We start from the raw sequence: 26,354 nt of genomic DNA, 5'->3' as shown, positions 1-26,354 counted from the left end.
GCAGATCCTCGTCATTGGCTCCGTAAACCCCAGCCTCTTTTTGTTTGTTCTGCAATCTTGGGAGGAGAAGGCAATGGCAACCCACTCCAGTACTCCTGCCTGGAGAATCCATGGACGGAGGAGCCTGGAAGGCTACGGTCCGTGGGGTCGCTAAGAGTCGGACACGACTGCCGCGACTTAGCAGCAGCAGCAGCAGCAGCAGTCTTGGGAGGGGCAGCTTTGGGCCACTCTCTCATCCACTTCTCCAAGGCAGCTTGAATGCACCACCAATTTCACCAGTTCCCAATGATCCAACCTATGTGGGTGCCCAGATGCGGGAAACAGTGGACTTGTGACTGTAATACAGACACCAGAAACCACTCCTAGAAAGAGTATGCCATAGGGATACACCTGGGAAAACTAGAAAACCAGGTTTTATCAACGTTTAAACCACGCCCAACTTGAGTGACATCAATACGTGGTTTGGCTGACAGAAGATTCCTTCCAAAAGCTTGAGCAAGCTCCGGGAGATGAAGAACACAGAAGCCTGACATGCTGCAGTCCGTGGGGTCGCAAAGAGTCGAACATGACTGAGAGACTGAACAACAACAGATTCCTTTTATTACTTGGTTTCAGGATCTGCAACTCCTTCACATCTCAAAATCAGAAAGTACACTAGAGTCAACATCCAGAGCCCTGGTGAAGCCGCAGATTTTGAAGTCTGTCTATGGTATCTCCTTTTTGCTATTTTCTAATTTATCCAAAATTTCTATTTTCTGGCTAAAACCCACAGCTCCCTTGGAGCATTTTGTATCCTTTTCATTTTCAAAATTTGTGTACTTAATGGTCTCTCTTTATGAACACTTTCCCACAACAGAACATTTTCTGTTACTAGCAACTCACAAGAGGTACTGAGCAGAGAAACAGCAAAACCTGATTGAAATGTGGACGCTAAGCCATAAGCAAAGCTCATTCACCAGCTACATGGCTCGCTCTCACGCCATACTCTGCTCTCCTGCTAATTCCACTCTGGGCCTCTGCAGAACAAGTGATCATATGACAGGCTCTGGGGGTTGTTCACAAATAGTCAGACCAAGAGGGTCCTAGCTTCAAATACCCGGCAGCCAACATCCTGGCTCAGGTGCTGCTGCTGACACAGCCTGCAGACGGAAAAATGCTTCCTTCTCAAAGCTTCTAAGCTGTTTCAAGGACCCTGGGCTGTGTGCTCAGCAGGCAAGTTTCTGACTAGGATGTTGTCCTTGAGATCATCGAGGGGCTCCTTCCCCCAAGCTTGGTGAGCTAGGACCTGCCGGCCTGCTGGCTCCTGTTTAAATGGATAGTGGAGGTGGGTTGGCTGGGATGACTTTTGCTTTTTTTTTTTAATTGGAGGATAATCGCTTTACAATGTTGTGTTAGTTTCTGCTGTACACCAATGTAAATCAGCTATAGGAATACACATATCCCCTCCCACCAACCCCTCTCCGCATCCCACCCCTGTGTCATCACAGAGCAGCCAGCTGAGCTCCGTGTGCTATACAGCAACTTCCCGCTAGCTATTTATTTTACACATGGTAGTGTCTGTCGGAGAAGGCAATGGCACCCCACTCCAGTACTCTTGCCTGGAAAATCCCATGGGCGGAGGAGCCTCATGGGCTGCAGTCCATGGGGTCGCTAAGAGTCGGACACGACTGAGCGACTTCACTTTCACTTTTCACTTTCATGCATTGGAGAAGGAAATGGCAACTTACGCCAGTGTTCTTGCCTGGAGAATCCCAGGGACTGGGGAACCTGGTGGGCTGCCGTCTACAGGGTCGCACAGAGCTGGACACGACTGAAGCGACTTAGCAGCAGCAGCAGTGTCTGTATGCCAAAGCTACTCTCTCAATTTGGCTGGGATGGTTTTGACAACTGTAAACCCCTAGTATTCTTCATGGCCTGTGCCCATATGCCAGGAGCTACCATGCAAATACGTGTCTCCCTGCTGCTACAGTTCTACTTGCACCCCCCAGACACCACCCAGGGACTCAATCCCCTGGCCCACCCCACCTCCCATTCCCATTCTCCACTCTTCTTTCTTTCTCTGGAGGATCCCTATTATGTCATAGAAAACATATTTTTGGTTTTATGCCTAAAGTAGATTGACATTAAAGAATTTGAATAGAGTTTAAAATATAGTTATTGCCACCCCGAGGAAACTCAAACAGCTGATAAAGTCATCTTCTCCCATCTCCCCCTTTCCTAACTCCCACGCCCCTCCGAGAAAATCTGACGTCAGTCACCATGTGTTCCTGCTGCCAACTTTAACCACCCTCTCCACCCTGCTTCTGACAGGAACTTCTTTTACAGATAAATTTAAACCGAGAGTCCATTATACCATTAGAATCTCATCCAGAATCACATCTATTTTTGAGGAGTTTTTTCTTAGCTCTGTTAAGCGATTTTTTAATTATGCCAAACGACTTGTCAGAAATCATGTTGCAGACAGAGCTTCTCACCAACAGACCCGTCAGTCGCCGTTAACTTGGGGTCTGAATGGGTTTATTTAGCCGTGAGGATAAGGACAGATGCCTGGGCGCCTGTGGGCAGAGGATCAGGCCCGGAAGGAAAAGTCAGACCCGGAAGGAGAAGTCAGATCCAGGAGATTAGTGCGCGCGCGGCAGGGAGAGGTGGTGAGGGGTTGGCTGTGAGACCAGTGCTCATCGTTTCTGAGGCTGGGTCTGCATCTGGCTGTCGTTTCTAATCTTGCCATGGGGTCGGTTCCCCTCCGCTGCCTCGACCCGATAAATCAATAACCTGTGAATTAGAGCAGAAGTCACCCAACAGTGAGCTGACAGGGCCCAGGCCACCGCTGTGTGACGGCAGCCCTGCCCAGAGGCCGAAATGTTCCACCATTCCTGAGCTGCCTCCACCTTGATTTTCAGTTTCTAGGTTCCTGCTGCTCCTGGTTTCCATACTGGGGAGCTTCGGCTGAGTATGGAAAGGGGTTTAGGAATAGGCAATGGAAAGATCTAGAAGGTTCACATTTTTCTCCTCTTTATCACCTCTTTTACTCATCCCCCCATCCCAACTCCCCACCCCTGTGACTACTTATCACCTGTGCAAATTTTTCTCTTAAACAGAGACTCAAGACATCAGCAAGGAAGTAGGTGGTATCTATGATGAGTCTGGGACCTTGATGTACTCAGAGGATCTTTAGTCAAATTAGCTCTGGATATAAAGAACTGTGTAGAAAACACCATTATCCCATGGCTGGGCTCTGCAGCTTTCTGGGTGATACCCCTGCATCAGCGGTCCCAACTTTTTTGGCACCAGTGACTGGTTTTGTGGAAGATAATTTTTCCAGGGGTGGTTTCAGGATGATTCAAGTGCATTACAGTTATTGTGCACTTTATTTCTATTATTATTATATTAGCTTGACCTCAGATCACCAGGCATTAGATCCTGAAGGTTGGGGACCCCTGTCCTACATGAAAGATGGTAACAGATCAGCACCATTAGGTTGAGAAGGTGAGAGTAACCAGGTCATTGAAGTTCACTAGTGGGACACAAGGACCATTTTGGACTATTTTCATGACCATAATTGGGAACAAAACACATTTTGAACTCATTTTGGCACAATCACATTTTCATGAATTGCAAATAGCTTTTATACTTAGGGGCTTCCCTGGTGGCTCAGATGGTAAACAGTCTGCCTGCAATGCAGGAGACCTGGGTTGGATTTTTCCTGTGTGGGTAAGATCCTCTGGAGAAGGGAATGGCTGCACACTCCAGTATTTTCGCCTGGAGAATTCCATGGACAGAGCAGCCTAGCAGGCTACAGCCCATGGGTTTGTAAGAGTCAGACACGACTGAGTGATTAACACTTTATACATACAGCAGAGTTGATGGGAGTGTGTGTGTGTGCACTTTAAAAGCCTCAAAATACAATAAAGCCTTGCTGTTCACTAGACAGCTGGCATCAGCTGTTCTCTTCCGAGTGATTAACTCACCTATGTGATTCCTCACCACCCTGGATAAATCAGTGTCACTGGCTACAAAAATGGCGGTGGCCATCCCATATCCTAGGAAACAACTGTCCAGTGAGCACCAGGTCCAAAAGGGTCTCCCAACATTTCTGTCCCTAGAAAGCCATTAGCGACAAATAAAAAATCTGGAAGGCACATCCACGTTTCACAGCCCACATCCCCGATGTTCCTCAGAGATTCCCCAGATGGAGGCACAGCAGTCGTTTTGTGAGTGACTGCCAAATGGGGCAGGCAGACAAGCAGGGGAGCAAGAGATTCTGGGAGACAGATGCTGGTCTCTGAGCCTTGCTCACTCTCAGGTAGCCATGCTCCCATCAACACCTCCGCAGTTCAGTTCCTCCGCCAGGCAGAGGCAGCTGGAGGCAGAAGTCCCGCCCTCACCAGCAATGGCTTCTCAAAATTTACCCCAAAGAGGGAAAATAAAAATCTCCATTTTGATTCATGAGCATTACTGTTTGTACATCATCATCCTTCTTGGGATCGAGATCAATGGTCCGTGTCATGTCTTTTCTTCCCACATCAAGGCTTGGAAACCAAATGGACTTCGTCCAGCTCCTGCTTTAGGGTCACTGTGTTCCTGACCCTTATTATTTTTAAAAGAGAAAGAAACTGAAATGCAATCAGGCCCTTTATCTTGCTATCTCCTCAACTCTTTGATTTAAACCTGAACCCTGAGCTGGCAAACATCTCCCTTTGTTCTAAGTCAACACATAAATCTTGGAGTTGGGGCGGGGGGACTTCTTTGAGTTCCTGCAGCGTTGGCTGAGACCCCAGACTCAGAAAGGTCGTGTGTTCTGGAAGTCCTAAGGGTGACCATTCTCTCCTGAACGTCCCACGAGGAGAAAGACTGCTGTTTGCTCTTAGAATGCTAAGGATCTATCTTTGGGAGTTGGAAGTCACATCAACTACTTCCAACTGCCTGTGTATAATCTTCACACTCAACCTGCTTGGTTTTTTTTCCTACCAGATCCACTCTGTCTACTTTCATTCATTTTAAGCCAAATTGACAACTCCAGCGGGGTTCCAGGGTCCATGCTAGGTCTTTTTGACTAGAGACAGAGAAACAACCTCCCCTACTAACCTTCCCCTCCCACACTGGGAACTGGTTAAGCCAGGCAATTGTATTACTGACAAAATGATGTTGGACAATGTTCCTCCCCAACTTGACAATCAGATACTAAGTTGGCTTCCTGCCTGGGATAGAGAATGTGCAGTTGTGAGAGGCTGATAGGGGGAACAGGTCTGCCTCCACCACACAGCTATTCCTAACTCAGAAGAACTGGGACTCCCACCCTTGGCTCCAGCCCCCAATCTGGAGTTCATCTTCTATGTCTATCCTGCTATTCTTTTTTTTTTTTTGCTGCCCTGGGTTTTCCTTGGGGCGAGCAGGCTTCCTCTAGTTGTGGTGAGCAGGGGCTACTCTCTAGTTACAGTACTCTGGCTTCTCATTGCGGTGACTTCTCTTGTTGCAGAGCAAGGGCTCTAGAGTGAGCAGTCTCAGTAGTCGCGGTGTGCAGACTTAGCTGCCTCATGGAATGTGGGATTTTCCCAGACCAGGTATCGAATCCACCTCCTCTCCATTGACAGGTGGATTCTTAACCACTGGACCACCAGGGAAGTCCTATCCTGCTGTTCTGACAGGTAACATTGGAACTTCTTTAGCAAGAGATAAAAATCTCCCAAAACTAAGATGTGCATTCCATACTTTCCAAATATGAGAGACATTTATCAGTGTACCTTTTAGAAAGACTACTTCTGACTTATCAGGAAGACCTAGCTTCTTTGTATATAAGAAGTAGGTGAACATATTCAGATCATATGCCTCAGATTGGCAAGCGTTCATATCTGCTGGCTGGAAAAAGCTAGATGGACATTGCCCATTTCTTGATCCAGAGTATAAGCTGCGAGAAGGCCCAGGATGACAAAAGTGAGGAGGCCTTTGTCTGTTGGGACAAAACACTGAATGACTTTTTCCAATAGTGGAATTGGATTTCCACCCAACCTACATAGTATTAATGATCTAGATTTGCATGTCTCTCAGTATGAAGAATTCACTGTTGAAAGTTCAGCATTAAGACAATTGCTAAGGTTGAAATACAGACAGAACGTTCTACCTTGGGCCTACTGACACCATCCTGCAGGCAAAGAAAAACAAATGAGCTCTTCATTGCGTTGTTGAAGGCAGCTCATTTCAAACTGGGGAGCAGACTCTGTTTTCTGCCCTGTCAGTAAAAAGCACAACAGACTTGTCTGCCAAAGGGACAAACCAGGCCTTTGTGGAGGGAAAAAGTTTAATATCTAAAAAGAGGCAGACAATAAGTAAGCTTTGTTTTCCTGGGCAGTTAATCTTTACTGTGCTTCGTACATGTTCATTTTTCCATGAGAAAAATCCCTTTTTATAAAATTTCATGTACAGTTTTATTTTTTTGGTGACAGTTTAATGCTAAAAATAATTCTAAATTGCCCATTTTTCAAGAGTTGGTAGAGATACAGAGTTTTGTCATTTTTGTCTATGAAATTTGTCATGTAATTTCAATTTTGAACATTTTACTGGAGTTCATTTAAACAAGTAGACTTTTCAGAGGAAGGACTAGATTGATGTTAGAATCTGGTTAAACAAAATTCTCTCTGATGCCATAGATTTCTGCTGTGCTGATGAGAAGGGCAGGCAGTTAGAACCCCATGGATTGGACATCACCCTGAGTCCATGGGACTCTTAAACAGAAAAGTAAACTGAGGCATGGATGGTGCTGGAGATGAGTTCTCGGCACAGTTGCAAAACAACTGAAGAGCATCTTGGGGGTCAGCCCATCATTCCTCACTCACACACACACTTTCCAACACACCCCTGTGGTTCTTGAAACTGCTCACATCTTTGGCTCATAACTCCTATTGTCCATTACTTGGGAGCCCTTCCTTCTTCCTATCCTGTAAGTTATCTCATCTCCTTCAAGTACCCTTCTGTGAATGCGTAGCTCTGACTGGCCCGCCTTCTCAGATTTTCCACAAAATCTGTGTTCCACATTGTAGTCCAGCACAGTTCTTTCTATTTTAATTATTAAACTTTTTATTTTGTATTGGAGTACAGCCAATTATCAATCTTGTGATAGTTTCAGGTGGACAGTGAAGGGACTCAGCCATAAGTATACATGTATCTATTGTTTCCCAAACTCCTTTCCCATCCAGGCTGCCATTTAACATTGAGCAGAGTTCCCTGTGCTATATGGTAGGTCCTTATTGGTTATCCACTTTATATATAGCAGTATACACATGTCAATCTCAAACTCCCTAACTATCCCTTCTCACCTTTGGTCTAACTTGACATTAAATTTATTGAAAGAAAAATTATGACTTTGATTCATTACAGAATTCTTGAGCTAGAGGGAATCTTACAGTAAAGACTAAAGGACAAATATAGAGATAGTGAAAGTGAAAGCAAAGTCGCTTAGTCGTGTCCGACCCTTTTGACCCCATGGACTGTAGCCTGTGAGGTTCCTCCATCCATGGAATTTTCCAGGCAAGAGTACTGGAGTGGGTTGCCATTTCCTTCTCCAGGGGATCTTCCCAACCCAGGGATTGAACCTGGGTCTCCAGCATTGCAAGCAGGCAATTTTACCATCTGAGCCACCAGGAAGCTCTGGAAAGTAAAGACCAATGCAAGGTCACATAAAAAGAGTGGCAAATAAGCACTATTCACAATAGCCAAGACATGGAAACTACCTAAGTGTCCACAACAGACGAATGCATAAAGATATGTGGTACATGTATACAATGGAGTAGTACTCTGTTATTAGAATGAAATAATGCCATTTGAAGCAACATGGATGAGCCTAGAGATCATACAAAGTGAAGTCAAACAGAGAACTCATGCGTATTTGAAAACTCTGGAAATGTGCACTTTTAGTCTGGAATCAATGGCATCACTTTGATTTAGGTTTCACATCATTTGATCAAAGAAGCTTTTTTTTTTTCTTCCAGTTTGTGACCTTCATTAACAGTGAGCTGTCATAGTCTTCCCAAGGCAATTTTTTTTACAAAAGAATTCATATCCTAAGGTATTAGAAAAAGTGAAAGCTTTTCTTAGCACTATCTGAGAACTGACTCTATTTTTCTTCCCACGGGAAGCTGAGTTTGACAGCTAATGGGTCTGTTTTGCACTAAAACTACTATCTGTTCCAAGGCACTTTAAAAGGTTCCATCATCACCATTATGTGTGAGATACATAAATATATATTCAAAATTATTCATTTATAAGAAAGAGATAAAAACAGTTACACTTAGGCTTCAGAGTATATAACATTTATACAAATGCTGCTAAGTTTAAACTGCAACAAATAAATGAAATTGATATACCTATAGACCTCCTACTTATATACACAATTGATTGATAGCCCTAAAAACTAACAGAACATCTTTTTGCACCAGGATTTCAGGCAGTGCTGGAGGTAATAGTATTATGGTGGTAGTGGTGGTGGTTTAGTCACTAAGTCGTATCCGACTCTTTTGCAACCCCATGGACTGTAGCCTGCCAGGCTCCTCTGTCCATGGGATTTCCCAGGCAAGAATACTGCAGTGGGTTGCCATTTCCTTCTCAGGGGATCTTCCAGACCCAGGGATTGAACCTGCATCTCCTGCTTTGGCAGGCAGATTCTTTAGCACTGAGCCACCAGGAAAGCCCGTGTAGAAATTAGAACCATCATTCGTTGTTAGTGGGATGTGAAATGGCACAGTTAGTGTAGGAAATTGTTTGAAAGTTCCTCAAAAGTTAAACATAGAGTTACTGTATGAGCTGTAATTTCACTCCCAGGTACATACTCAAAAGAATTGAAAGCAGGGACTTCAACAGACATTTCTGCACCACAGTTCCCGAAAGTATTATTCACAATAGCCAAAAGGTATAAACAACACAAGCATCTATTGATCTATAGACAAATGGATAAACAAGGTGTGACATATACAAACAATGGAATATTATTCAGCCATAAAAAGGAAGGCCATTCCAATCGATGCTGCAACATGGACGAACCTTGAGGACATAAACCAGACAGAAAATGAGAAAACATAGAATAGGTAAATTTATAGGCAGAAAATAAAATTGAGGTTACTAGGGGCTGAAGGGAGGAAGAATGAGGACTTACTATTTAAGGGGGAGAACTTCTATCAGGGATGATGAAAAATTTCTGGAAATGGATATAGTGATGGCAGTTGTACAACATCATGAATGTACTTAGTGTCACTGAACTATACACTTAGAAATGGTTAAAAAAAAAAAAGGTATGGAAAAGTAAATTTTTTTGTTCAATTCCTTGCCAGTGGTGTAGACACCTCAGTTCCAGGTACCACCTTCTGCCCATACCTGTGTGTCACCTCACCACAGGGAATCCTGGGAGCTCTCCCTCTGGTGTAGGTGGCACTGGACTGTTCCTGGTGCCTTGCAGCAGCATCGTTAATATTTTCTGTGATTCCAAATGTTTTTTCCCATCTTCCCCAGCTCAATCACCTACATGTCCATTTTTTCTGCCTGCCATTCTGGGCAAGTGAATTCTGCTGGGGAATGTCCCTTCTCCTCTCCCTCAAGCAACTCTCCTCTGAATAAAACATGGACCCAGGCAATTCAGCCTTTGCAGCTGGTTCTTGCAGGCGTATAGTGTGGCTTTTGTTTCCTTCCAGCCTCAACAAGTATGATGGCTCATGCTGATTTCGATTTCTGGGAAGTTGAGGCTGGCAGGTGTCTTTCGGTCCCATCACACCAGAGTCCAATTAATTTGTTTATTTTTCAAAAGACTTATGCATTTATTTTTTTTATTTTTGGCTGTGCTGGGTCTTTGTTGCTGCACTGGGTGTTCTCTGGTTGCAGCAAGTGGGGGCCACTCTTTGTTACGACGCACAAGCTTCTCATCACAATGGCTTCTCTTGTTGCGGAGCAGAAGCACAGGGGCTTCAGTAGTTGTGCCTTGAGTTGTGGTGGCTCAGTAGTTGTGGTCCATGGGTTTAGCTGCCACATAGCGAGTGGGATCTTCCCAGAGCAGGGATTGAACTTGTATCCTCTGCATTGGCAGGTGGATTCTTAACCACTGGACCACCAGGGAAGCCTGAGAGTCCAATTTAGATGGACTAGCAAGGCCATGCTCCCCAGGACTACATGTGTGTACTATTGTCCTCCCCCCGCCAGAGATGGCCATTCACAATCCAACCCCACAACTAGAGAAGGGATAACCCACACACTGGGATGCGGTCCCTTGGTGAATGGGGCAGCCCCACCTCTCTATCTGGTGGAGTGAGCCCCACAGTCTTGGAGCATCCCACTTTGAAATCCAGCCCCAGCTGTGGTTCTTGCCGTCAAGGACCACCTGGGCGGTGTAACTATTTTGATAAAACACTGGTGTGCAAACTCAAGACAGGAATCCCTCTGTCAGATTTCTGAGTGGGTACCAAACGCTCAAAAAGTCCCTGCATGAACCATATTTCTAAATGAGAAGTGAAAACACGTCTGCCCCAGGAAACATCAGGCTAACTCCGTTTGTCATCTCAGTGGAGAAGATTCAGAACAAATGACAGAGCTGGGAAGCGCATGTTATCACGAAATGAGGATACAGGAGCGGCAGGCTGGGCAAGCAGAGGTGTGACAGCTCTTTGCTTTTTTACTCTAAGTCTTCCAAGATGCTTTTTCCCCCTTTAGCAGATATTACTGAAACAAAGACAAACTGCCCTCATTTCGAGTGCATTTTCCCTTCCCCGCTTGCTCTGGGTTCTTCCACCGTGCTGCTCCATAATCTGATGGCACGGTTCTGACAGGCTGGCATCTGCCATTGTTTGGTGTTTGGCATTTCTGATGTGGCACTGGCTTCACTGGATGCAAGGCATTTTTCTCTGGAATCAATGTAAGTTTCTAGAATGGGTTAAGGGGAAAGCCTTGTCTCGAAATCCACCCAAGTCGGAGCCAACCTTGGGCACCCTTTCTGCTTAGCACACTTGTTATATAACAATTACCCAGTGTCATTGCTGCTGACAGGAAGATTAGATCAATGAGGCCATTCCCTGGAGTTGGGATAAAGCTGTGTGAAAGTCACTAGGCTAATGGGTTTAACGAGGAGAGGACTTTATTCCTAAGGACTCCTACTGAAAGCAGATTGAAAGCAGCATGTCACAGAGTCTGTGTCGTGGGCTTTTTCTTGGACTCAGAGGGAACTGTGATTATGTTCGACCCTCCATCCTTAAAGCCTGTCTACTCCCTTCAGAGAGGAGGACTACCGTGGCCCACTGCCCTCTGGATTCCAGAGGCTTTTGCCCCAGGGAAAAAGCTGTCTATAGAGATCTGCTTGTGTAATCTAGACTGAAATAAAATAACTGAAGCTTCTCTAAACTAGTTGAATGTAGGAAATGAAAAAAAAAAAAAAGTGGGGGAGGGTCCTGCCTTCCAGGACTCAGCAGGTATTGAAAGCATCATGTGATGGGATGGGTGGATACAGGACAGGCACTGGGGGGTATGACACAGCTGACATCTGCCCCGTCACCTTCCACCACAGCCCTGCTCCCTTTGTGGGTTCCTGCCTGCTGTAGGCGTCACGGCAGCTTCAGATCCCCGGAAATCACAGCCGACATGTGTCCAGATGGATGCAGAGCTGTGGCCGTGAGCACTACACCTGCCGTGACACACCCACACATGAGGAACTGAGACACGAGCCACCTGGGGACATTTAGAAGCCAGGCCAGACAGCCAGGCTGGCTCTTCAGAACGTCTAGGTCAGAGAATCTGCCTCAGGACACACAAAGAGACTTAAGCTTGAAATCACTCGAACTTTCAGTGAATTTTTTTTTTTTTTTTGGTGGTGGGCATGCCACGTGGCTTGTGGGATCTTAGTTCCCCAACTGGGGATTGAACTCAGGTCCTCGGCAATGAGAGCATGGAGTCCTAACCACCGGACTGCTAGGGAAGTTCCTCGGTGGGTTTATAACATGGTCACACTCTGTTATAAAATCTCCTCCCATTAAATTTGGAAGAAAAGGGTGCAAGTCAGTGCAGTAGTGTCCTGGTGGCAGGTACACTGTGTGTATCATCCGGAGGAAGTCCCGCTGATTTACCCACTCAGGGATGCTTCAGAGCACTGAGTTAGTGTCAGGTGGTTACTCGGTCCACAGTGTTTTTGTCAAGATTGCGAACACATTTCTGCATCCTCTCATCATTGGGCTAAAACTACTCTTCTAAATCCTGAAAGCTAGCCCTTTTACTGCCCTCTTGTCAGACACACACACATACAGAGACACACCACACACACACACCCCACAGACACACACACATACACAAAGCCATGCGCTCAGATTAAGCTCTGAGCTGTCACATCTCACATTAACTGAGTCCTCTCATTAAATGTTCTCTGGGGATCTTGTGATACCTGGGATTCCTGGCGGAATGTAGGGAGCTCTTAGCATCCTGCCTTACGCGGTCTCTTATCTGAATGCATTTGACGTTTAAGTAGCTTTCAGAAGCTCTGACCCTTTGTTATAACTTGAAAATGCACATGCTCTTTGTGATACCATTCTCTCATCTGCAGAGAAGGAAGGAAGGAAGGAAGGAAACCAGCCTTGGTTTTCAATTAAGAGGCTAAGTGGAACAGTCCTTCTTACAATCTGTTAATCACCTAATATCTCTGTAACGTTTTTCCTGCAAAAAGTGAATGAATCCAAGCAGGCCTCACAGATATTATGGGTTCAGCTCCAGACCACCTTGATAAAGTGAAGACAGACACAAAGCAAGTCACACAAATGTTTTTGTTTCCTAATGCGTATGAAAGTCATGCCCATACTATGCTGTAGTCTCTGATGTGTGTAATAGCATTATGTCTAAAAAACATTTTATTGGTAAAAATACTAACCACCACCTGAGGCTTTTTAGTGAGTTGTAGTAACAATGATCACAGATCACCATAATAAATATAATCATGAAAATATTTCAAATACTGTGAGGATTATCCAAATGTGATGCAGAGACACACAGCAAGCAAATATTATTGGAAAAATGACGCCCATAGACCTACTCAGTGCAGGGTTGCCATGAACCTTCCATTTGTCAGAAACACACTATCTGGGAAGCACATTAAAGCAAAATACACTAAAACAAAGTCTGCCTGAAGAGAAATAATTTTCTCTCTTGGCTCTCAAATTAGGGGATGGCTCTCAGAAGTTACATGTTGTCTCCAGAACATGAAGACACTGGGAGCTCTTACTGGGAGAACACATGATGGCCAGGAGTTCACATCACTCTCAGTCATTCTCGTGTGGACCCCTGGAAAGGCACAACCTTTAACATTTATAACGGCTAACATTTATGGAATGTCAACTCTATTCTGAATGCTTTCATAAAAGATCTCATTTGATCCTCGTAACCACAGTGTGGTTTGTTATCCTATAAGGAAACTGAGGTTCAGAGAACAAAATTATTTCCCTAAAGATACATGGTCAATGAATGACACCCTGGACACCCAACCCAGACCTATCTGACTGCAGTCTCAGTGCTTCTTCAGGTTATGTCACTGCCTGACAAGCAGGGGGATGGGGAGGTAGGTCACACGTGAATGTTTTATTCCCCACCCTGGACAGCCGATGGCTTTGTAGTTAACAAGGTCTACAAGGCAAATGAGGAAGCCTCACAAGGAGGACCCGCCAGTAGTAAGTTAAGAACACGATCTGTCATAAACCATGGCCCTTGAACTTTGCTGCTCATTTGAACCAGGGAACTTGTTTAAAATGCAGATTTGCGAGCCCCATCTCTGAGTTCCTAGCCACTGACAGCTACCCATATTTTTTTTTCTCAAATGGCCCCAAAATTTAATAAAATCAGATGACATTTCCAGCCTTAATGGTTTCTGTTGTGAATGGTAGGTTGTCATTGGGTGTCTTGTCTTTAAGAAGCTTACAATCTGTGAGATGAAAGAGGACTTTGTATGTGTGGGTTCTGCAGGAAAATACACTCTTATTTTGAAATATTAGTAAAAATAGTGGCTTTCCTGGTGGCTCAGAGAGTGAAGAATCTGCCTGCAATGCAGGAGATCTTGATTCTATCCCTGGGTTGGAGAAGGGATTGGCTACCCATTCCACTACTCTTACCTAGAGAATTCCATGGACAGAGGAGCCTGGAGGGCTACAGTCCATGGAGTTGCAAAGAGTCAGACACAACTGAGTGACTAACACTTTCACATAGCATGAGACATAAAACAGAGCACATAATCCAGAGAATGGGAGTGTTCAATAAATATACTTTACTGAGTAGCAATGGCAGTTAACTGTGCACTAAAGATGTTTCATGGACTTTAATTTAAATGCCAGGTATGTTTATGTGATACTAACCTCTGGTCACCCCCTTTTATGAAAAAAAGGAGAGGATTTTCTTTTCCCAAAGCAATGATGTATTGGCGTCTGTAGGGTTCTTTCTTATTGTCCTTATATGAATATTTCAAACCTGCAGCTAAGAAAACCTATCTCTCTTTTAACTTTTAAATATATTCCCTTAAACATAGGTGTTACACCTCTAAAATCGAGAGATGATCGTATTAAGTAAGTCAGACAAATACCATGTGCTATTACTTATATGTGGACTCTAAAAGCAAACAATACAAATACACTTATTTACAAAACAGAAGTAGAAACACAGACATACAAAACAAAATTATAGTTACCAGCGGGGAAGTGGGGAAGGGATAAATTAGGAGTTTGGGGTTAAAATATATACACTACTATATATGAAATCAACAGACAACAAGGACTTACTGTATAGCTCAGGGAACTGTATTCAGTATCTTGTAATAGCATATAATGGAAAAGGATCTAAAAAAGAATATTTATTTGAATATATATATACACACATAGGCTTCCCAGGTGGCTCAGGGGTAAAGAATCTGACTGCCAACGCAGGAGACGCAAGAGACACGGGTTCTATCCCTGGGTCAGGAAGATCCCCTGGAGTGGGAAATAGCAACCCAGTATTCTTGCCTGGAAAATTCCATGGGCAGAGGAGCCTTGTGGTCTACAACTCGTGGGGTTGCAAAGAGTAGGACACGACTGAGTAGCTGAACACACACGTGCAGATATATATATATATATATATATCTGAATCACTGCTGTACACCTGAAACGAACACAACATTGTAAATCAACTATACTTCAATAAAAAAGACCTTATCATTTTATATCAAATGTCTGAAAGTCAGTTTTACCATCCTGCAATTGCTTCAATATCAGAATATTTTATCCTCATATCCTCCATCTCTGCACCCATATGGTGTCCTGTTCACACTGCAGTTCATTAGCAAAGGTGGGGAAAGTAAAAATGAAAAATAAATAATAATAATAAAACAATTTATTATGAGTTAGCAGCAGAGAATTAGTAACTAGGAAATTTTAAATTACCCCTTCAACATATAAAATCTATCATAACCTCATATACAGATTTGCTCACTGATAAGCAGGTGGGCCCTGACCACAAATCAGGCAGTGTTCTCTGGAAAAGATATTAGTTTTGTTTATGAATAGCATCTGTTCAAGAATGTATGATATTATGGCTCCAGTGTATACCGTGTAGAGAGGGAAAAAAAATAGGGATGAACTTAATACGACATCTGTGACTAGTTAGTTATGGTAACCTCCAGGTATTTGGTGGTTTCAGCAGAAGTTCTAATATACATTCCAGGCATGAAGAACTACAGGGAAGCCTGTACAAATACTGAGACAAAGATGAATACATTCACTAGTTTGAGAACACTAGGAAATACACATGGCTCCCTGCTGACTTGAGAGCTGCACTCAATTTCTCCTCTCCCATGGGAGGTGTGTGCAGGTTCCCACGTGGGGACAGAGGCTCTGGCCACCCCAGATGCTGAGATGGGGAGTCACTGGACCTTATTAGTGGTGACCCCCCACAAATGGACTAAGTTTCCATGTATCCAGGGGATGGTGGCTGACAAAAGGAACATGCCAGGAGTCACGGAGTTATCCAGGCACTTCCTAACCAAGTGTTCCAACCAAGTGAGACACTGGGATTGGACTTTTACTGTTATTTTGTAACCACTGCTGATGAAAAGCTGACGTTCACTAATGATTTATTTTCTTTTCTAAGACTTACATTTCATGTCTGTTAGTTAGCTTCTGACAAACCGTTAATTCTTCTCCTTGGCTCTCTTGTTTGCATGTTTTATATTATTTGCTTTTAGAAAATGTAATTTTGTTGGATTTAGCCAAAAAGCAAGCAATCTGATACATAGCTATATATCAGATTGACCATATATATATACATATATATATATATATATAGATTGACCATATATATATGGTCAATCAATCACCAGGAACTTAAGAGGCTAATAAAGTTTGAGAACACTAAGCTGGGTTTATGATAGAATACAGAAAAAGCAGAAGTAAAACTCAAAACAGATTTAAAACAAATAGACCAAAAATTCAAGAAAACTCAGGCATTTTCTAAATGTGTTGGTCATCTTTCCTTTGGGGACCCTCAGCCCTCTGCTTCCTGTTTTCACTGTGTGCATATTGTGAGGATTTTTAACTCAGAATTTGCACAATGTCAGTTTAGATGGCCATTTTTCACTTCAGATACATTCAATAATTCAGTGGAACGAGCAGTTGTTTTATCTACCTGTTCAAAGGTGTGGTTCGAGGTTGCAGTGAACAGAGGGGTTGATTTGGGTCTTAATTTATAGAGGTGGGTGACAATTTGGGCTTCCCAGCTGGCACTAGTGGTAAAGAACCTGCCTGCCAATGGAGACATAAGAGATGTGGATTCAATCCCTGAGTTGGGAAGATCCCCTGGAGGGGAGCATGGCAACCCACTCCAGTATTCTTGCCTGGAGAATCCCATAATCAGAGGAGCCTGGCGGGCTGCAGTCCATAGGGTCGCAAAGAGCTGGACACGACTGAGCGACTAAGCACACATGCTCGAGTGACAATTCAGAGAGGCCAATGGTTTTGATGGAAAAGTTTAGTGTCGCTCACAATTCCCCTAGAAAGGAGAGGCACGCAGGGCCGCGGGGGAAGCACCAGTGTCCACCAGGCGCCAGAGAAGAACAAGTGGACAGCATGGGCCACAGCCTTTGCTGCGGTGCCTGTGGAAAAGGGCAAGGCAGGGCTAGGGAGCCAGCTTGGAACCGGCTGGTTTGAGTGGCTCTGGGGGACTCTGGGGCATCAGGGCTTTCCCTGGTTGCCTGGGGGGGGTTTAGGGAAGGGACAATACCGGCTTGGGGTGTGAGGGTTAGATAAGGAGGTAGTTTCCAGCCTGGGCCCCCGATCACAGAAGACTTGTAAACAACCGGGCCACTGCTCTGGCTTTGTGATTAGTGGATACTAAAGAGATAAACATGGAGCCTAAGAAAACACAGGACAGAGACGAACAATCCAGAACTCAAAATCCAGCAGCTGAACTAAACATGTAGGCTGATACAGAAAATCCAAGATATATCATGATAAATCCAATCCTAGAAGCTTAAACCAATTGCTGTGGGTGTTTTATGAGCACAAACAAGCAAAGATGTAGAAAACTCTCTTTATATGGGAGATTCATAGCCTCTCCAGCACTCAACTCAAATCACTCCTTCAAAATCATCCAACCCTGGGCTTCCCTGGTGGTTCAGACAGTAAAGAATCCTCCTGCAATGCTGCAGACCCAGGTTTGATCCCTGGGTTGGGAAGATCCCCTGGAGAAGGGTATGGCAACCTACTCCAGTATTCCTGCCTGGAGAATTCCATGGACAGAGGAGCCTGGTGCGCTACAACTGAGTGAGTAACCCTGGTAACAAAACTGTGGAAGAATTTAAGTCAAGGCCTAGCCACATGCCTGGCGCACAGCAAACATGAAAGGAAGTTCTTGCCTCTCCCCTGGCCTTGGTGTCATCTTTGTATCGCTTGCTATCACAGACCCAATAAAAGCCTGATAATGTTATTCTCTCCCCCAGTGGAAGGCTTCCCTGATGGCTCAGATGGTAAAGAATGCACCTCCAATACAGGAGACCAGGCTCTTTTTTTTTTTTCTAATTAATGTTGATAACCAACTTGTTTCATAGTTGTTCACGTATCTCCCATTAAAAAAAAAAAGTCACACAGGGTAAAGAAAATACTCAATGTTTAGGACTTCACTGGTGGTCCAGTGTTTAAGGTTACACACTCCCAATGCAGGGGGCCCGAGTTCAATCCCTGGTAAGGGAACTAGATCCCACATGCTGCAACTAAGACCTGACCCAGCCAATAAATTTTTTTTTTTAATGAAAGAAAAAAGAAAATACTCAGCTTAATTCTGGTAGATTCTCAATCAGCTGGTGTGAGATGGCAGGAGAGGAGGCCGGAAGTGCCTGTGTGTGGACATGCCAGCGCTGGTCCACTGTCCTCTGGAAGCCACATCTGTATCTCCTTTGTCCCAGGCAATTCTAGCCAGCCACTGTCATTCCCTGGAAAACAGGAGAATTGGGTTTTCCTTATGAATCTGGCAAAGCACCACAGTCTGCAGGCAGGGGGATGCTTGGAATGAACCTCAATTCTGCTCCAGTGGGTGGTGATGGCGCTTGGTGGTAGTGCGTGGCGGGGAGGCCATGAAGGTGTAGCCTGATGGAGGAGAAAGTGGAGAAAGAGACAGCAAGTGATTTTTCTCATGCAATAACCATGCAGATCCTGTCTCCTTAGAGTGAAGGTATAGTACTGAAATGTATTTGTCATCCTTTTTCTTAATCCCCATGGTTGTAAATTTTCTGTTTGGGTTGGTGCCAAATCTCTAAGGCAACAGTTAACACACCCCTAATGCACTTTATTTCCCTGGGGCGTCTTCCAGCCTCACGGAGTGACGTTGATGGCTACCGTTCTGGGAATGTTTATCATGTGCCAATCATTCTGTTAGGCCCTCCACACACTAGTTCTTCCTCTTGTACTCTTTCTCTGCTTCTCAAACTTGCCCATGTGTATGAATTGTCTGGGCACGTACTTAAAATAGAGATTTCAGGCTCTCGACTGTAGGAATTAGAAATTCTGATGGTGTCCAATGAGGCCCAGGAGTCTGGCTTTTAGTCAGACCCCCCCGAGTTGATCCTGAAGCGAGTGATCCATGGAGCACACTTGGGAAAACATGCCTAATTCCTAGTTCATGGTCAAAAGTGATTATGCAGCATAGCCTCTAAATTAATAGAAATATCTATATCTAAAAACAGGTTTTCTTAGCACTTGTGAACATAAAACCCTTTCTAGTTTTTGTATAACTACTATTGTCTGACTTTCCAGAACAAGCCAACAAGAGGGACTTTGAGATCTTATCGAGAACATTAATCTTTTCAGAGAATAAGAACTGGTAGTGTTTTTACAGACTGAGAAAAACATCAAAGAATAATGAAGTTAAAGGAAACCTTGTGGTAGGTCATCACTGAGGCCCTAAAGCAAGGAGGGTTGTTTTTTTTTTTCACTGAGTCCTTGAAAAAAAGCAGCAAATCAAAGAAACAAGGGTTTTGCCTTTTTTTTTTTTTTAATTTTTATTTTTCCTGAAGAAGACCGTTAAGCATTCTTGCTCTGGTCATCTCACATCTGTCCTGATGACTCAGTAATCCAGTTCCTTCCTGAGTCTGTGAAATCCCTTCTCCAGAACCCGCAAGGAGGCGGGGTCGTGGAGGCAGCCAGGGAGGCATCCTGGCTCAGGGTCCCGGGCAGCATCACGCTCAGAGTTGCTTTAAACCACATTTTCTGTTTCCTCACAATTACATAAGCAGGCGATAGATATTTTTCCTGTGTTGAAGTCTCCCAAAATCAAGTAGGTGAGAGAGAGGGGTGAAGTTTCCTTATAATTGGGAGATTGGGAGGCGAGGTGGTGAAGGAGTGGGATTCCTTTTATGGGCAAAATAAAACCTATGCAGGTGCTTTCTGAGTTACAGAGACCTGCCTGATGAAGAAATGCCCTTTTTTTCTAAAAATATAATAACAAGCGTACATATACATGTGTGCTCAGTTGTGTAAAACTTTTTGCAAGCCCAAGGACTATAGCCCACGAGGCTCCTCTGTCTGTGGAGTTTTCCCGGCAGGAATCCTGGAGTGGGTTGCTATTTCCTCCTCCAAGGGATTTTCCTTATGCAAGGATCAAACCTGTGTCTCTTGTGTCTCCTGCACTGGCAGGTGGGTTCTTTACCACTGAGGCATCTTGGAAGCCCCATATACCCGTGTGTGTATGTGTACAAAAGGCAGAAGACCACAGGCATATACATGTATACACAGTTGGTTCTCATCTCTCACGCCCACCACTCCAGGTCCAAGTACTATAAACTAGTGTGCAATGGGTTTTTTCCTCCTCAGCTTCCACCTTCATTTGGGGAAACACCACGCCCCGTCTATGTGCTCTTTAGACAGTCACCATCCCATACTCATTGCCTTTTTTCTCTTGCCCTTCTTCCTCTTCACAATTGTAGCCCCAAATCTGCAGAAAAGGCTCCCATCTTTTTCCTTGCTTCCCACCCCCTGCCCCCACTCTGCCCCATCCTCATTTTTTTCATTCTCCTTGTGCATCTGAAATGATCTTAGTCATGGCTGGAAGGCATGAGAGCTGGGCCAGGGATGTATCTGTGCTGGAGAAAGCAGAAAGGCAAACATTTTGGAATGAGCTTATCATGTTAGAGAGCTGGTGTCAGGAAACCACAACAATCTAGGAAATCATGAAGTCATCTTCTCCGGAATCTGTGATAGTGCAATCTTGTCACCTTCCTCTAAAGAAAGCTGCCTTCACCCACCTTTCTGCCCCAACAGTTTCTTATTACAGAGGCTTTATGTGGGTTGATTTAGCTTGTTTCTCCCTTTGCTTCAGTGTTGTCTTCTGCTGCAAATACACAGCCGTTCAGCTGCATTAGGACACTTCTGCGGGGTTGACCCAGAAACCCAACAATATAACTTTGTTCCGTGGGAAACCGTGTCCTGATCTCAACGTGCTGGTTGATAAATGATCTCGTGGGAACATTTGGCTCCATGTGTGTGCATACTGCTGGGCACATAGATGCTCCACAGCAAAAAAAAAAAAAAAATTTATTTCATTGAGTTGACAAATTGAGGATAGATGGGAATGGTGTGTCACTGAAGCAGTCTATCCCTGAGACATGCTTTCATAACAAGAAGTCATGTCACTGCTGTATATAACTATGATTTCTTAACTATGATTTCCCAGGAAAACTTCTGCATATCATTTTCTTTGCTTTTTTCTTATCTTATTTGCCCAGCCTTGCTCTGCCTAAGTGCAACCTACCAGGCCTTTGAGGCATTTCCCATGAAGCCTTCCTTCCAACAGAGCACCATTAGAACAGGTGTTAGTGGTAGGAGCTGATATTTCTGCCTTCTTACCTTGTGCCAGCACTATGCTGGTTGCTAAAGAGGCCTCATTTCACTTAATGCTCAGGGCTTCCCTACAAGGTGAGTACTATTGCTGTACTTATAGTATTAGGCAAGAAACTGAGGCTCACAGAAGTCACACATCTATAAAGTAGCATGTGCTCGTTGTATCTGACTCTTTGTGATCCCATGGACTGTAGCCCACCAGGCTTCTCTGTTCATGGAATTATCCAGGCAAGAATACTGGTGTGGGTTGCCATTTCCTTCTCCAAGGTATCTTCTGGACCCAGGGATCGAACCTGCATCTCTTGCATCTTCTGCACTAGCAGGTGGATTCTTTACTACTGTGACATGTGGGAAGCCCCTAGAAAGTGGCAGGAATACCCAAGATCAAGTACGCAAGCCATCTGCCCCTTGAGCTCCAGAGCAAGCTGTCTGCTCCCATCTTCCCCTCCTGGTTTCCTGGGATACAAGAAAGATGATTTCACCACATGACCCTTGACCATATCGCCTTTCTTTTTCAGCACAAGCGTTTTGGCTTTCTATGCTCTCTTAGACTGCACACGCCTTGTGGTTAGGGTTCAGAATGAGAGTCTTGGGCCAGATTCTGCAATTGCCTACCAGCAGGGCCTCTCAGAGCCCCAGTTCCCAGTGGCACCATCTCATAGGACAATGGTGAGGACTGAAACAAAATCATGCACTTGAAGGGCTCATCCTGGGACTCCCTGCAGTGACAGTGCAATGACTTTAGAGATTATTGGTGTGATGGCAAAGAGCACAGCCAGAAATCAGTAATGTGACTGAACAGTTTTCTTTCTTCTTCTTTTTTAAAAAATGTGTTTATTTGGCTGCATCAGGTCTTAGTTGTGGCTCCCCAGATCTTCGCTGCAGCACATGGACTCTCTAGTTGTGGCATGCAGGCTCCGTAGGGATAGCTTACAGTGAATGATGTCAGATTTGTGATCTCCAAAGAAGGTTTTGCTTCAGGACCAGGGACCAGGCTTCAGATACTCAGAACTTCATGTGGCAAAAGTTCTATTACAGCGAAAAAGGACAGAGAAAGCTTCTGACATAGACATGAGAAGGGGGACAGAGACTGCCCCAGTCACTAGTCTTATCAAGGCCTTATATACTTTACCAGATCCACCCAGAACATACATCTTAAATTAACAAGATTAGAACTAGCAATAGGAAGATCTTACCAGACCCACTCCCAAAACATAGGTCTTAATATAACAAGATTAGTCAGAAGGTTCTTGTTAAGAAGGAGAAACATGTCCTCAAGCAAGACACATTGTTGTTATATAATCATTCAGTTTAGTTCAGTTCATTCACTCTTTGCCACTCCATGAACTGCAGCACTCCAGGCTTCCCTGTCCATTACCAACTCCTGGAGCTTGCTCAAACTCATGTCCATCGAGTCAGTGATGTTATACAACCACCTCATCCTCTGTCGTCCCCTTCTCCTCCTGCCTTCAATCTTTCCCAGGATCAGGGTCTTTTCCTGATCCTGAGTCAGTTCTTCACATCAGGTAGCCAAAGTATTGGAGTTTCAGCTTCAGCGTCAATCCTTCCAATGAATATTCAGGGCTGATTTCCTTTAGGACTGACTGGTTGGATCTCCTTGCAGTCCAAGGGACTCTCAAGAGTCTTCTCCAACACCACAGTTCAAAAGCATCAGTTCTTTGGCACTCAGCTTTTTTTATAGTCCAACTCTCACATTCACACATGACTACTGGGAAAACAATAGCTTTGACTAGATGGACCTTTGTTGGCAAAGTAATGTCTCTGCTTTTGAAAATGCTGTCTAGGTTAGTCGTAGCTTTTCTTCTAAGGAGCAAGCATCTTTTAATTTCACAGCTGCAGTCACCATTTACAGTGATTTCGAGCCCCCCAAAATAAAGTCTGTCACTGTTTCCATTGTTTCCCCATCTATTTGCCATGAAGTGATGGGACCAGACGCCATGATCTTCGTTTTCTGAATGTTGACCTTTAAGCCAAATTTTTCACTTTCCTCTTTAACTTTCATCAAGAGGCTCTTTAGTTCTTCTTCGCTTTTTGCCATAAGGGTGGTGTCATCTACATATTTGAGGTTATTGATATTTCTCCAGGCAATCTTGATTCCAGCTTGTGTTCATCCAGCCCGGCATTTTGCATGGTGTACTCTGCATATAAGTTAAATAGTCAGGGTGACAATATACAGCCTTGACGCACTCCTTTCCCAACTTGGAACCAGTCCATTGTTCCATGTCCAGTTCTAACTGTTGCTTCTTGACCTGCATACAGATTTCTCAGGAGGCAGGTAAGTGGTCTGGTATTCCCATCTCTTGAATTTTCCACAGTTTGTTGTGATCCACACAAAGGCTTTGGCGTAGTCAATCAAGCAGAAGTAGATGTTTTTCTGAAACTCTCTTTGCTTTTTCTATGATCCAACAGATATTGGCAATTTGATCTCTGGTTCCTTGGCCTTTTCTAAATCCAGGTTGAACATCTGAAAGTTCTTGGTTCATGTACTGTTATAGCCTGGCTTGGAGAATTTTGAGCATTACTTTGCTAGTATGTGAGATGAGTGCAATTATGTGGTAGTCTGAACATTCTTTGGCATTGCCTTTCTTTGGACTGGAATGAAAACTGACCTTTTCCAGTCCTGTGGCCACTGCTGAGTTTTCCAAATTTGCTGGTCTATTGAGTGCACCATTTTAACAGCATCATCTTTTAGGATTTGAAAGAGCTCAACTGGAATTCCATCACTTCCACTAGCTTTGTTCATAGTGATGGGCCAAGGTCCTAAGGCCCACTTTACTTCACATTCTGGGATGTCTGGCTCTAGGTGAGAGATCACACCATCGTGGTTATCTGGATATATAATCATTAGTATAGAGCTTAAGGAAAAACATACCCTTGACCAAGATGAGTTGTTTTGTTGTGTAATCATTAGCTCTGGACTTAAAGAAAGTTATTCTTAAAAATTGTTGCCACAATAACTCAGAGTTTAAGAAAAAACGTCTTATGTGACTAAGACAAAGTGATGTAGAAAAAATGTTTGTCCCTTTCTCCCCCTCGAGAGCCCCAGACCCCTTTCTCCTCCTTGGGGACTCCGGGTTTCTTATCAACCTACCTGAGAATTCACTCTCTCAGTAGTTACGAGGCATGTAGGGTCTTAGTTCCCCAAGGAGAGCTCAAACCCAAATACTCTGCCTTGCAAGGCAGATTTTTAACCGCTGGGCCGCCAGGGAAGTCCAATTGAAAGGTTATCCTTCTGCAGTGACCGGCGGCTGACTTAGCCAATACCATCGCCCTCTCCATGACTCATCAGCAGTTGAACATTTTGTCTTTTCTCTGCCCTCCAAAGTGCAAGGACTTTTGCCCTTGAGCAGACCTGGCAGCAGTCTGATCGCGGCTGTGAGGGAGGTGGAGAGGCCGGGAGCAGTATGTGTTCAATCTGTCTGACCTCTGCCTTCTCCTGGCTTCCCGTTTCCTCATCTACCAAGAGACAGGATTGAGTAGCTGACCTGTAAAGGCTCCCCAAGCCTCTAGCTTAGATACTCAGCCGTCTGCTTTTAAAGGAGATTCCAAGCACTAAGCTGTTGTCACTGTCTTCTGCTCTTCACACCTTCCCTACGTGTATGTTTTTGTGAAAGTGTGTGTGTGTGTGTCTGTGTGTGGCTGTATGCATCTCTGTGTGGCAGTGTACGTATGCATACGTGTGTGTGGACATTCGTACAGCGTTGAAGCTGCCCAAACCCAAGAGACTGGAAAGAGGAAAAGATGACCAATTCACCTGTGCCGTAGGCGGGGCCGGAGTAGGCCTGTGCCTTTGGCTACCGGTCCGCCCCCTCCCCGGGTGCCGCCCTCCGGCCCAAGAGCAGAGCCTGGAGGCCGCTCGTCGGACGGGGCGGGGCGGAGCGCGAGGGGTGGAGCGATGGGTGGGGCGGGGATCGCGAGGCCGCGGGGGCGGGGCTATGGGCGGGATGCTGGGTCGCGGAGGGCGGGGTGATGGGCGGGGCCGCGGAGAGCGGGGCGGCGGCGGCGGCGGCTCCGGGCATGCTCGGCCGCAGAGGCTGCGAGCGGGGTGGGTCGCGCTGTTCCCCGGCCGGCCCGAGCGGCGGCGGCAGCGCAGGGCAGCATGAGGGAGCCGCTCGGTAAGTCCCGGCGTCTGTCGCCCCTCCTGACTCCCTTCGTCCATCTGGTCCGCTCCCTCGGCGCCCCGTGGGCCTCGCCCCAGCCTCCCGCGTTCGCCCCCCAACTTCTCCAGCCCGGACGTGGGTCGGGTCGGCGCCCTCCCCAGCGCCGGGGGGGATGTCCGCACCCAGTCCAGAGCCCCCGGCGCGGCCCCCAGCCCCGCAGCCTCGGGTCGGGGGCGCCCCTCTGCTAGGGTGGGGGGGATGAGTCCCCGTCCTCAGGTGACCGGCCCCGGGCTCGCGTTAACCTGTCGGCGCCGAGGGCCGCGGCTGGCGTTGGCGCTCGCCTTGCCCCTCCACGCTGGGTCGGGGCTGCGGGGGGTCGGGAGGCGGGGGTCGCTGCCCAGCTCCCGCGTCCGGGCCACCGCCCGGGTCCAGCCCACCCGCTTCTTCGCCTGCGCCCTCCGACTTCGCGGGCATCTCCACCGCGGGGAACTGACAGCCGCCGCCCCCAGTTCCCACTGGCGCCCCTCCTGCCTGCCCCCACCCGCGGCTGCTGGGACCTGCCCGCGGGACGTTGGGAGCCGGCGGCCGCGCCCCCGCCCCGCCCCGTCTCCGCCCGGCCCGCGCGCCCACCGCCTTGGGGTCAGGGCCGGGATTAGGGTGCTAATCGCCGCTGCCTCCTAGCCGTGCGCGCGGCGGCCCGGCCCTCCCCTAGGCGGCTGGCGCTGAAGCCAAAGAGAGAAAAAGGAAAACAGGGTGGGAGAAAGGAAAGAGCCCCGCCTGAGAGCGCTGTAAATCCGTTAATAAGCCCACTTCTGGGATCCGGAGCCCGCCCGCCGGTCCTGGGTCTCCGCGCTCACCCTGCGTGTCCACACCCCAAGTCGCC

At 45.8% G+C, this 26,354-nt stretch overlaps 1 protein-coding gene and 1 long non-coding RNA gene across 7 annotated transcripts in view; one reads left to right on the top strand and one right to left on the bottom strand.

Annotated features, from left to right (window-relative positions):
- The window catches only part of JCAD (junctional cadherin 5 associated), a 78,433-nt gene that overhangs the window by 15,696 nt on the left and 36,383 nt on the right, over positions 1 to 26,354 (top strand). For 3 of the 6 annotated variants that reach the window (XM_070800960.1, XM_070800959.1, XM_019973163.2), the window contains exon 1: positions 25,367 to 25,486. The exons of 2 other annotated variants lie outside the window; for them this stretch is intronic. The gene's annotated coding sequence lies outside the window, so the exon portion shown is untranslated. Of the gene's footprint in view, positions 1 to 25,362; positions 25,487 to 26,354 lie in introns of those variants that run through there. One more of the 6 variants, XM_019973162.2, reaches the window with a different exon arrangement.
- Positions 2,468 to 11,376, bottom strand: LOC139186478 (uncharacterized). Its single transcript, XR_011570038.1, has 2 exons — positions 3,969 to 11,376; positions 2,468 to 2,772 (listed from the first exon to the last, which is right to left on the bottom strand). It is a non-coding gene; the product is annotated as an uncharacterized lncRNA (long non-coding RNA).

The sequence above is a fragment of the Bos indicus genome, chromosome 13 (genome assembly GCF_029378745.1).
Source record: "Bos indicus isolate NIAB-ARS_2022 breed Sahiwal x Tharparkar chromosome 13, NIAB-ARS_B.indTharparkar_mat_pri_1.0, whole genome shotgun sequence".
NCBI lineage: Eukaryota > Metazoa > Chordata > Mammalia > Artiodactyla > Bovidae > Bos > Bos indicus.
The sequence above is the reverse complement of the archived record's forward strand: the minus strand, read 5'-3'. Positions and strand labels throughout refer to the sequence as shown.